An 11142-nucleotide genomic window follows, 5' to 3' on the forward strand; every position below is an offset into this window, starting at 1 on the left:
AGCACAACATGTACTGATGTTTTAGGTATACCCATGTCTGGAGCATTTCCTCAAACACATGCGCTATAGCCTGGCTGGTGTGCGAGCCGCGGAATTGTTTTCGCATGTAATATGGCTCGTTGCGGCGTGAAACTCTCGTCTATCCACTGGGAGGTTAGGCTAATTAGCGACACGGGGCTAACACTGCTTGTCCAAATATCCGTGGGTGAAACTAAATGCAGAGGAGGCTTGCAGTAGGCTGTGGATATGTTTTTTTCACGGAGTCGTGTAGTTTAGGCAGCTCTGTGTCAGTCATGTAGCGGCGGCTGGGGACATCATATCTGGGCTCCAAAACATGGAGGGAGACAGCAGGAATCCCACATTTTCTACCTCAGAGAGTGGCTGGTCACTCAATGCAATGTACTCGATAATTGCCTGTGTTATTTTCACAGCACGTGGATTGTCTCTGGACATTTTCTCTCGTTTTGCAAGAATTTGCTGCAGCGTGGGTTGTGTTGTTTAGAAGCGTGGGTAAACTCTTTGTACTCATCGTCATGTTGGGATTTTAGGTGCTTGATTAAATTACTTGTGTTAAATGCGCTACCTTTTGAGCCTCCTCTGGACAATTTTTTGCTGAACACAATTTGCAGTCCGCCTTTGTTTTGTCGTCTTCATTCACTTTGAAATAGTTCCACACGGCTGACATGTTGTCTCGCCTCGCATTCTCCCCGCTCTGAGCTGCAGCCGGGGCGGGGCCTGGGGGGGCGGGCACTCGGGTGGCGTCGGCGCCTTTGATTAACCCCTTACACGCCGCTCAAACATAGACATTTCTCAGACCATGGTATCGGTCCCCGGTATCGGGGGGACTTTTAACGAGTACGAGTACTTTAGAAAATGTGGTATCGAGGCCAATACCAGATACCGGTATCGGTATCGGTGCATCCCTAGTTATTAGGATATGTCCCCAAAACCTTCAAACTGGCTGTTATTAAGCCTCTCATCAAAAAACCACCAACTTGACCCCAAAGAACTAGTTAATTATAGACCGATCTCGAATCTCCCTTTTCTGTCCAAGATACTAGAAAAGGTAGTATCCTCACAATTATATTCCTTCTTAGAGAAAAATGGCATCTGTGAGGATTTCCAGTCAGGATTTAGAGCGTATCATAGTACTGAGACTGCTCTCCTCAGAGTTACAAATGACCTGCTCTTATCATCTGATCGTGGTTGTATCTCTCTATTAGTGCTATTGGATCTTAGTGCTGCGTTCGACACTATTGACCACACTATTCTTTTGCATAGGCTAGAACACTTTGTTGGCATTAATGGAAGTGCATTAGCATGGTTTAAATCGTACTTATATGACAGCCATCAATTTATAGCAGTGAATGAAGAGGTATCATATCGTTCACAAGTGCAGTATGGAGTACCGCAAGGCTCAGTACTAGGGCCGTTACTCTACACGCTTTACATGTTACCCTTGGGAGATATCATCTAGAAACACGGTGTTAGCTTTCACTGTTATGCTGATAATACTCAGCTCTATATTTCTTCGCGGCCCGGCGAAACATACCAAATTGGAAAACTAACGGAATGGATAGTCGGCTCATAAAAAAACTGGATGACGAGTAATTTCTTACTGCTAAATTCTGAAAAAAACAGAGGTGTTAATTATAGGGCCTAAAAGCTCTGCATGTAATGACGTAGAACGCTGTCTAAGCCTTGATGGCTGCTCTGTCAATTCTTCGTCATCAGTTAGGAACCTAGGTGTGCTATTTGATAGCAACCTTTCCTTAGAAAGCCACGTTTCTAGCATTTGTAAAACTGCATTTTTCCATCTCAAAAATATATCTAAATTACGGCCTATGCTCTCAATGTCAAATGCAGAAATGTTAATCCATGCGTTTATGACCTCAAGGTTAGACTATTGTAATGCTCTATTGGGTGGTTTGTTCTGCACGCTTAGTAAACAAATCCAGTTAGTCCAAAATGCAGCAGCTAGAGTTCTTACTAGAACCAGGAAGTATGATCATATTAGCCCGGTCCTGTCAACACTGCACTGGCTCCCTATCAAACATCGTATAGATTTTAAAATCTTGCTTATTACTTATAAAGCCCTGAATGGTTTAGCACCTCAGTATTTGAACGAGCTCTTGTTACATTACAGGTCCTTCTCAAAAAATTAGCATATTGTGATAAAAGTTCATTATTAGCATATTGTTGTAATGATAAAAATTAAACTTTCATATATTTTAGATTCATTGCACACCAACTGAAATATTTCAGGTCTTTTATTGTTTTAATACTGATGATTTTGGCATACAGCTCATGAAAACCCAAAATTCCTATCTCAAAAAATTAGCATATTTCATCCGACCAATAAAAGAAAAGTGTTTTTAATACAAAAAAAAGTCAACCTTCAAATAATTATGTTCAGTTATGCACTCAATACTTCGGGAATCCTTTTGCAGAAATGACTGCTTCAATGCGGCGTGGCATGGAGGCAATCAGCCTGTGGCACTGCTGAGGTGTTATGGAGGCCCAGGATGCTTCGATAGCGGCCTTAAGCTCATCCAGAGTGTTGGGTCTTGCGTCTCTCAACTTTCTCTTCACAATATCCCACAGATTCTCTATGGGGTTCAGGTCAGGAGAGTTGGCAGGCCAATTGAGCACAGTAATACCATGGTCAGTAGACCATTTACCAGTGGTTTTGGCACTGTGAGCAGGTGCCAGGTCGTGCTGAAAAACGAAATCTTCATCTCCATAAAGCTTTTCAGCAGATGGAAGCATGAAGTGCTCCAAAATCTCCTGATAGCTAGCTGCATTGACCCTGCCCTTGATAAAACACAGTGGACCAACACCAGCAGTTGACATGGCACCCCAGACCATCAATGACTGTGGGTACTTGACACTGGACTTAAGGCATTTTGGCATTTCCTTCTCCCCAGTCTTCCTCCAGACTCTGGCACCTTGATTTCCGAATGACATGCAAAATTTGCTTTCATCCGAAAAAAGTACTTTGGACCACTGAGCAACAGTCCAGTGCTGCTTCTCTGTAGCCCAGGTCAGGCACTTATGCCACTGTTTCTGGTTCAAAAGCACACGCCTGTGCACGGTGGCTCTGGATGTTTCTACTCCAGACTCAGTCCACTGCTTCCGCAGGTCCCCCAAGGTCTGGAATCGGTCCTTCTCCACAATCTTCCTCAGGGTCCGGTCACCTCTTCTCGTTGTGCAGTGTATTTTGCCACACTTTTTTCCTTCCCACAGACTTCCCACTGAGGTGCCTTGATACAGCACTCTGGGAACAGCCTATTCTTTCAGAAATTTCTTTCTGTGTCTTACCCTCTTGCTTGAGGGTGTCAATGATGGCCTTCTGGGTTAACCTCTTACCCATGATTGCGGTTTTGAGTAATGAACCAGGCTGGGAGTTTTTAAAAGCCTCAGGAATCTTTTGCAGGTGTTTAGAGTTAATTAGTTGATTCAGATGATTAGGTTAATAGCTCGTTTAGAGAGAACCTTTTCATGATATGCTAATTTTTTGAGATAGGAATTTTGGGTTTTCATGAGCTGTATGCCAAAATCATCAGTATTAAAACAATAAAAGACCTGAAATATTTCAGTTGGTGTGCAATGAATCTAAAATATATGAAAGTTTAATTTTATCATTACATTATGGAAAATAATGAACTTTTATGACAATATGCAAATTTTTTGAGAAGGACCTGTATAGTCCTCCACGTCCGCTGCGTTCTCAAAACTCTGGCAATTTGATAATACCTAGAATATCAAAGTCAACTGCGGGCGGCAGATCCTTTTTCCTATTTAGCGCCCAAACTCTGGAATAACCTACCTAACATTGTTCGGGAGGCAGACACACTCTTGCAGTTTAAATCTAGATTAAAGACCCATCTCTTTAACCTGGCTTACACATAACATACTAATACACTTCTAATATCCAAATCCGTTAAAGGATTTTTAGGCTGCATTAACCTAATTAATGCACCGATTAAACCGGAACCGGGAACACTTCCCATAACACCCGATGTACTTGCTACATCGTTAGAAGAATGGCATATAAGCTCATATTAGTCTGTTGCTCTCTTATTCCGAGGTCACCGTAGCCACCAGATCCAGTCTGTATCCAAGTCAGAGGGTCACTGCAGTCACCCGGATCCAGTATGTATCCAGCCCAGATGGTGGATCAGCACCTAGAAAGGACCTCTACAGCCCTGAAAGACAGCGGAGACCAGGACTAAAGCCCCAGAGACAGATCCCCTGTAAAGACCTTGTCTCAGACGACCACCGGGACAAGACCACAGGAAACAGATGATTCTTCTGCACAATCTGACTTTGCTGCATGCTGGGATTGGAATTGTGGTTTTGTTTTAGTATGGGAGGAGTGGAACTGGGACTGAGACTGGTTTTTGTTTATGCCTTTTTTTCTCCATTCTGTCACTGATGGAGTTTTGGTGTCATGTACTACATACTCAATTATGCGCCGGCGTCACTCATAGTGATTAACAGCGCCTGCTGTCTCACTATCTGAGGACGTGAACACAAACACTGAGAGAACAATTTATTATCCTTTCATCATTTTATTTGAGAAAACCACCGTCAAATACACTCTGACACTCAAAACTCTTCACTACAACCCGTCAAAATAAAAGTCCGGTTTTTAACTCGAATAAATTGACAGAAATGATGATTGTAATATAATGTAGCCTACTTATAAAATAATAATAGCTTATAGAAACATTTTTTTTTTTTTTAAGGATTTTTTTTTTTGAATATATTTTTATTTAGTTTTTTTTTTTTTTGATGTCTTTTGCGAAAACATAAAAAGATAAAAGTTGTTTTCATTTGATTACATTTTAAAACATTAATTAAATTGTTAAAGCTTAATGCATTAATTTCATTACCACCATTTTTGATAGTATATTTGTATTATATCATAAAAGTACAGAATCCAGAAAAATTGTCAAACCAGAATTTATGAAGTTATGATTTATTAATTATAAATATAAGTTGTTAAACTAATATATAATCAATGATGAAATTTACTTGATTGTTTTTAATAAATGAAATTTTAATAAACACATGCTTTCAAACATTTTTTCAACCAAAAATTTTTTTGAAGTTTTGATTGTTTAATACCGTATACTGTGATACCATAAAACCATGATATTTTCTGAGACGATTATCATACCGTGAAAATCTCATACCGTTACAACCCTAACCTGAACTCACCCTTCAGTTTGCTGCTGAGCTTGACATTTAGAGTGTATGCTGGTAATCCAGCACACAATCTCTTCAAAAGAACCAACAAAACTTCCAGCAGCTGCTCCGATAAACCCTCCGAACTGACTCCAGTCACGAGCTCGTTTTGCACTGCATGGTAGTTGTTCTTCAGCTTCTTTTAAAGCTTCAGCTACTTCTCTTTCCAGTTTTATGAGATATTCACACTCTGCTTGTTCTCGTGCTTCATGCTGAATCTTCTCCTTAAGTTTTTGTTTTTCTTTCTCGTGCTTTTCTTCCAAGTATTTTATGAAGTTCTGTTGTTGTTCTCCCAAAGCCTTTTCTTTTCTTTTATTTTCTTCTTCAAATAGTTTCTGGTTCTCCTTCAGTTTTCTCTGCAGCTCTTTTTGTAGATTTTCATCTGTTTCTTTCTTGATCTCTTCTTCTCTCTTTCTGAACTCTTCCTCACTTTTTCTCAGTTCATTCTGCATCTCTTCTCTTTCTCTCTCATTTTCTTTCTTCATTTCTTCTATTTCTGCTTCATATTTGGCTCTCAGCTCTTCTTCTTTCCTCTTGATCTCTTCTTCTCGCTCTTTCATGATTCTCTCTTGCTCTTCTCTGATGTTCTTCTGCACCTGCTGGAACATCTCATTGGTGTAGAAACTCCCTCCATTTGCTGCCACCATACAGTCAATCTTATCCAGCAGCTCAGAAACCTGCGTCTGATCTTTAGTGTCTTTGTTGTTGAACACATGGTATCTGTGACCACACTGCTTGATGAGGTCTGCAAGCTATCATCGCCTTCAATAAAATCTTCAATCCTTGTTCCTCTAAGATCTCTCCTCTGGTGAAGAGCACCATGGTGTACATTCTGGATTTGTCTCCAAACATCTCCTGGATCATCTTCACTGCATCTTTCTCCTCTTGAGTGAATCGTCCCAGTTGAATCACCAGCAGAAACACATGTGGTCCAGGAGCCGCCATTGAGACGCACTTCACAATCTCCTTCCTGGTCTCAACATTATCAACTCCAGTATCAAACAGGCCTGGAGTGTCGATCACAGTTATCCGTCTTCTGTTGAACTCTGAGCTTTCTTTCTCACACTCTCTGGTCACTGAGCGAGAAGTCAGTTTGGATATAAAAGCTTCTCTTCTCAGAATCGTGTTTCCAGTTGCACTTTTCCCAACACCCGTCTTTCCCAGAAGCACAATCCTCGCAGCAACATAATTGTGTGGTAGACCTGGAAACAGAAAGAGAAGAACAATTACTGATGTGAAACACAAAAGAAAAATCAAATCACATTTACTATAGCAACCATGGTTCGATTTTTACATTTGTTTGTTACACTTGGCAATTCTAGGACAAAGGTGAGAGGATCCAAATGCAGCAAATGAGCTTTATTGAGGGAATTAACAAGAACCAGAATGAATTGTTATAGTAACTAATGATGGTTATTATCGTAACAGTAAGGCAGGTAGGGAAACAGGAACACAGAAAAGGAACACAGAAAAACTGGGGAAATACATTTCGAAATAAGAAGTTATTCTTGTATAAGACCAAGACAGAGAAACACAGGCAAGAATCATGACATTGTTGATGTTGATTGCAATGGATGCTGTTTCTGTGTCAATAAATTTTTCTTTTTTTTTAAGTTTAAAGTAAAAAAAAAAAATCAATAGTATTTACAAAACAAAAAAATTACAATTACCATAAAATATTCAAATTTTAATGTCAGAGCAGCATGGCTCTTGTAATCTGAATGTGTCTGGCTTCCAGTGTCATCCACTTCATTATTTTTACAAACCAGACTGTTATGCCGCTTAAAATTTGCAGACTGGTATTTCAAACCATATTGTTTTAATTACAGTAGTAATTACAAAAACACTTTTACTGTTTTCTGTTATTCTTCTAGTTATATCCACATAAAACAGTTACTTGTGTATTGCAAAATTAGGTAGATTAATATAACAATTTAATTCACAGGATCATCATAAATTGAATAAAAACAAAAATGCACATTATTTATTCATCATTTTGTAAAAGTAGAGTTAAAAAAAGTGATGTGAATAAAAAACTTCCCAGGAATACCTGCTGTTAACTGAGGTTTCATCATAGATCTTCTCAGTTCCTCTATTTCAGCTCTGTGTCTGTTTCTCTCCAGTTCTACTCGAGCCTGAAGGTACATGAAGGTTGTGTAACAGCTTCCTCCATTCTCTTGTACCATGTTCTTCACATGCTGCAGTAGATCTGGAACCCGTGAGCTGTTCTCCAAAACAAACTGACGACCTTCAAATGAATGAAGACACATCTGAGTAGATGAAATACTAAGTAGACTACTTTTGCTACTAAAAAGTTTACGAAACATGTTCTTCTCTTGGACTATAAGAACCATGAGGTGGTTTTTGATCCTCAAGCTGAAAATCCTCTGGATCTCCTCCATTTCTGCTTTGTCTTCATCAGTCAGTGGAGCATCAGGAACAATGAGGAGGAAAACATGAACTCCAGGATCACAGAGAGACACACAGCTGAGAGTCTGACGCATCACTTCCTCCTCTGAGAGCCGAGTCAGAGCTGGAAGCTTTACCAGATTCATCAGATGAGCATGAATCTCCACGTGTCTCCTCACACACTCTTTCTCTTTCAGGTGCAAGGGGGAAAGAAACTGCTTTTTTCTTCTTATAAGATTTGATACGGAGGCCTTCAGTCTTCCATCACTTCCACACAACACAACACACAGCTTCTGTTTCCTGCTCGCATGTGCACTTCCTTTAACAACAACACCAAAAAACAAAAGGTTACTGCAACATTTTCAGATATATTTTTCAATTATATAAATTTAGTAAATGTTACAGCAGTTAAAAAACTTGCTTGGTTCATAAACGTACTCTTTTCTTGATCACGCTCATGTCTCGGATCTGAATCTGTAATAAATGAGTGAATACATTTACATTTACATTTAGTCATTTAGCAGACGCTTTTATCCAAAGCGACTTACAAATGAGGACAATGGAAGCAATCAAAAACAACAAAAGAGCAATGATATATAAGTGCTATAACAAGTCTCAGTTAGGGGAATTGGGGGATTTGGTGATCCTCTGCCCATCTTGACTTCTGAGAGACACTGGCACTCTGAGAGGCTCTTTTTATACCCAATCATGTTGCCAATTGACCTAATAAGTTGCAAATTGGTCCTCCAGCTGTTCCTTATATGTATATTTAACTTTTCCGGGCTCTTATCGCTACCTGTCCCTACTTTTTTGGAATGTGTAGCTCTCATGAAATCCAAAATGAGCCAATATTTGGCATGACATTTTCAAAATGTCTCACTTTCAACATTTGATATGTTATCTATATTCTATTGTGAATAAAATATAAGTTTATGAGATTTGTAAATTATTCCATTCCTTTTTTACTCACAATTTGTACAGTGTCCCAACTTTTTTGGAATCGGGTTTGTAGAATTAGAATAGTGAGTGCAAAAGTTAGAGGGTCAAATAAAGATGGAAGAGATGTGTTTTAAGCCGATTCTTGAAGATGGCTAAGGACTCAGCTGCTCGGATTGAGTTGGGCGGGTCATTCCACCAGGAGGGAACATTTAATTTAAAAGTCTGTAAAAGTGACTTTGTGCTTCTTTGGGATGGCACAATCAAGCGACGTTCACTTGCAGAACGCAAGCTTCTAGAGGGGCATATAAGTCTCAAGTATTTAGTTTAGGTAAAGGGGTGCAGAGCCAGTGGTGGTTTTGTATGCAAACATCAATGCCTTGAATTTTATGCGAGCAGCTATTGGTATAGCCAGTGCAAATTGATAAACAGAGGGTGTGACGTGTATTCTTTTCGGCTCATTAAAAATTAATCTTGCTGCCGCTTTCTGGATTAATTGTAAAGGTTTGATAGAACTGGCTGGAAGACCTGCCAAGAGAGCGTTGCAATAGTCTAGCCTGGACAGAACAAGAGCTTGAACAAGGAGTTGTGCAACATGTTCCGAAAGAAAGGGCCTGATCTTCTTAATGTTGAATAAAGCAAATCTGCAGGACCGGACAGTATAAGCAATGTGGTCTGAGGAGAAGTTAGCTGATCATCAATCATAACTCCAAGGTTTCTGGCTATTTTGAAGGAGTTATGGTTGATGTGCCTAACTTGATGGTGAAATTGTGATGAAATGATGGGTTTGCTGGAACCACAAGCAGTTCTGTCTTGGCAAGGTTAAGTTGAAGGTGATGGTCCTTCATCCAGCAAGAAATATCTGTTAGACAAGCTGAGATGCGAGCAGCTACCGATGGATCATCAGGATGGAATGAGAGGTAGAGTTGAGTATCATCAGCATAGCAATGGTATGAAAAGCCATGTTTCTGAATGACAGAACCTAATGATGTCATGTAGACAGAGAAGAGAAGTGGTCCAAGAACTGAGCCCTGAGGCACCCCAGTAGTTAGATGTTGTGACTTGGACACCTCACCTCTCCAAGATACTTTGAAGGAAGGACCTATCTGATAGGTAAGACAACCACTGGAGTGTGGTTCCTGAGATGCCCTTTGTCAGTAGGGTTGACAGGAGGATCTGGTGGTTAACCGTGTCAAAAGCAGCAGATAGATCAAGCAAGATAAGTATTGAATACATGAATACAGAACAGTTCTCATAGTCTCAAACCTATGATGCTGCCTACAATTCCTATATTTAACCTTAATTCACTCTGCATGCATTTACTATGAGAAATTGCAATACAAACGATTCAATATGCAATGATGCATCATAATTGAAACCGCTGTCCATTACAGCATTTCATATGAGCGTCTCTGATCACATTTAAATTACTGAGAAAGATATTTATATGAACTGCTTCTCAATTTAACAAAAAACTGACCCTGATAAAAAAAAAAATAATAATAATAATAATAATAAAAAAAATTGGTTCTTCTGAATCCACTAGAGAGTTTTGAGAAGCTCTGATCTATCATGCATAACTAAATCAATCAAATGGTTATACACAAAATGACTTGGCCTGAATTATACATCGAGAAAGATACTGTAGTCTAGGCATAAAACTCTTAATACTACTAACAATATTATGACAGAATCACAGTTTTTGGCCACCCACCCAAAAACAGTTTAATGTTATAAGTTCCTAGTATTCACTAACCTGGTGCTGAATATGTAATTACAAAAGTAGGAATACTTACAAAAGGATAATTTTGGTATATTACGAAGAAAACCTTTTGCTTCCTTTTTCTCTATATGAGTGTCTTGGGATTTTCTATCATCATCTGCATCCGAATCTTCCTCTTCCTCCTCTGTTCGGAGTGAAACAAACGATCTGCTGAGATCTTCATCGACTGATGATCCTTCTGCATCATGATACAGACACTCTTCACTGTTCTCTCTGAGGATCTGCTCTAATCGCTGCAATATTATAGAGCAGCATTCCTCGTTTTCACGATCAAGCTGCAGATGTCCTCCTCCACATTCAGCAGTTAATCGTTGAATGAATTCATTAGCTTTCGTCTCTTCATCAGTCGTGATCACTACAGAGCGTTTAATAGCCTCTTCACTGAATCTGTCCAGCATATATTTCACTCTTCTCAGGTCCTCCTCGGTGAAGTCTTTATACTGCAGTATGATTATGAACACATGAGGTCCTGGATCAGACAGAAACACACACTCTCTCACTGTCTGTGTGATCTGATGATCTGAGATATTCGTCTGGAGAAGCTGAGGACTGTTGATGATGATCAGGTGTCTGTCCTTCAGTCTTCCTCCGACTCTCTCTACAACATCTGGAGGAGCTTCACTTTTAAACGCTGCTCGTCCTAAGATGAAGTTTCCTACGAGACTGTTTTCTGACACACTCTTCCCCAGAAGAACAATCCTCAGATCACTCACTGAAACACACAAAACATGCCTGATCTTAAACCAACACTGGCTGGGTTG

At 39.7% G+C, this 11142-nt stretch overlaps 1 pseudogene; it reads right to left on the minus strand.

The window, feature by feature from the left end:
• Positions 1 to 4875: 4875 nt before the first annotated feature.
• LOC122135809 overlaps positions 4876 to 11142 on the minus strand; it is a 68500-nt pseudogene continuing 62233 nt past the window's right edge.

The sequence above is a fragment of the Cyprinus carpio genome, chromosome A3 (genome assembly GCF_018340385.1).
Source record: "Cyprinus carpio isolate SPL01 chromosome A3, ASM1834038v1, whole genome shotgun sequence".
NCBI classification, from domain to species: Eukaryota; Metazoa; Chordata; class Actinopteri; order Cypriniformes; family Cyprinidae; genus Cyprinus; species Cyprinus carpio.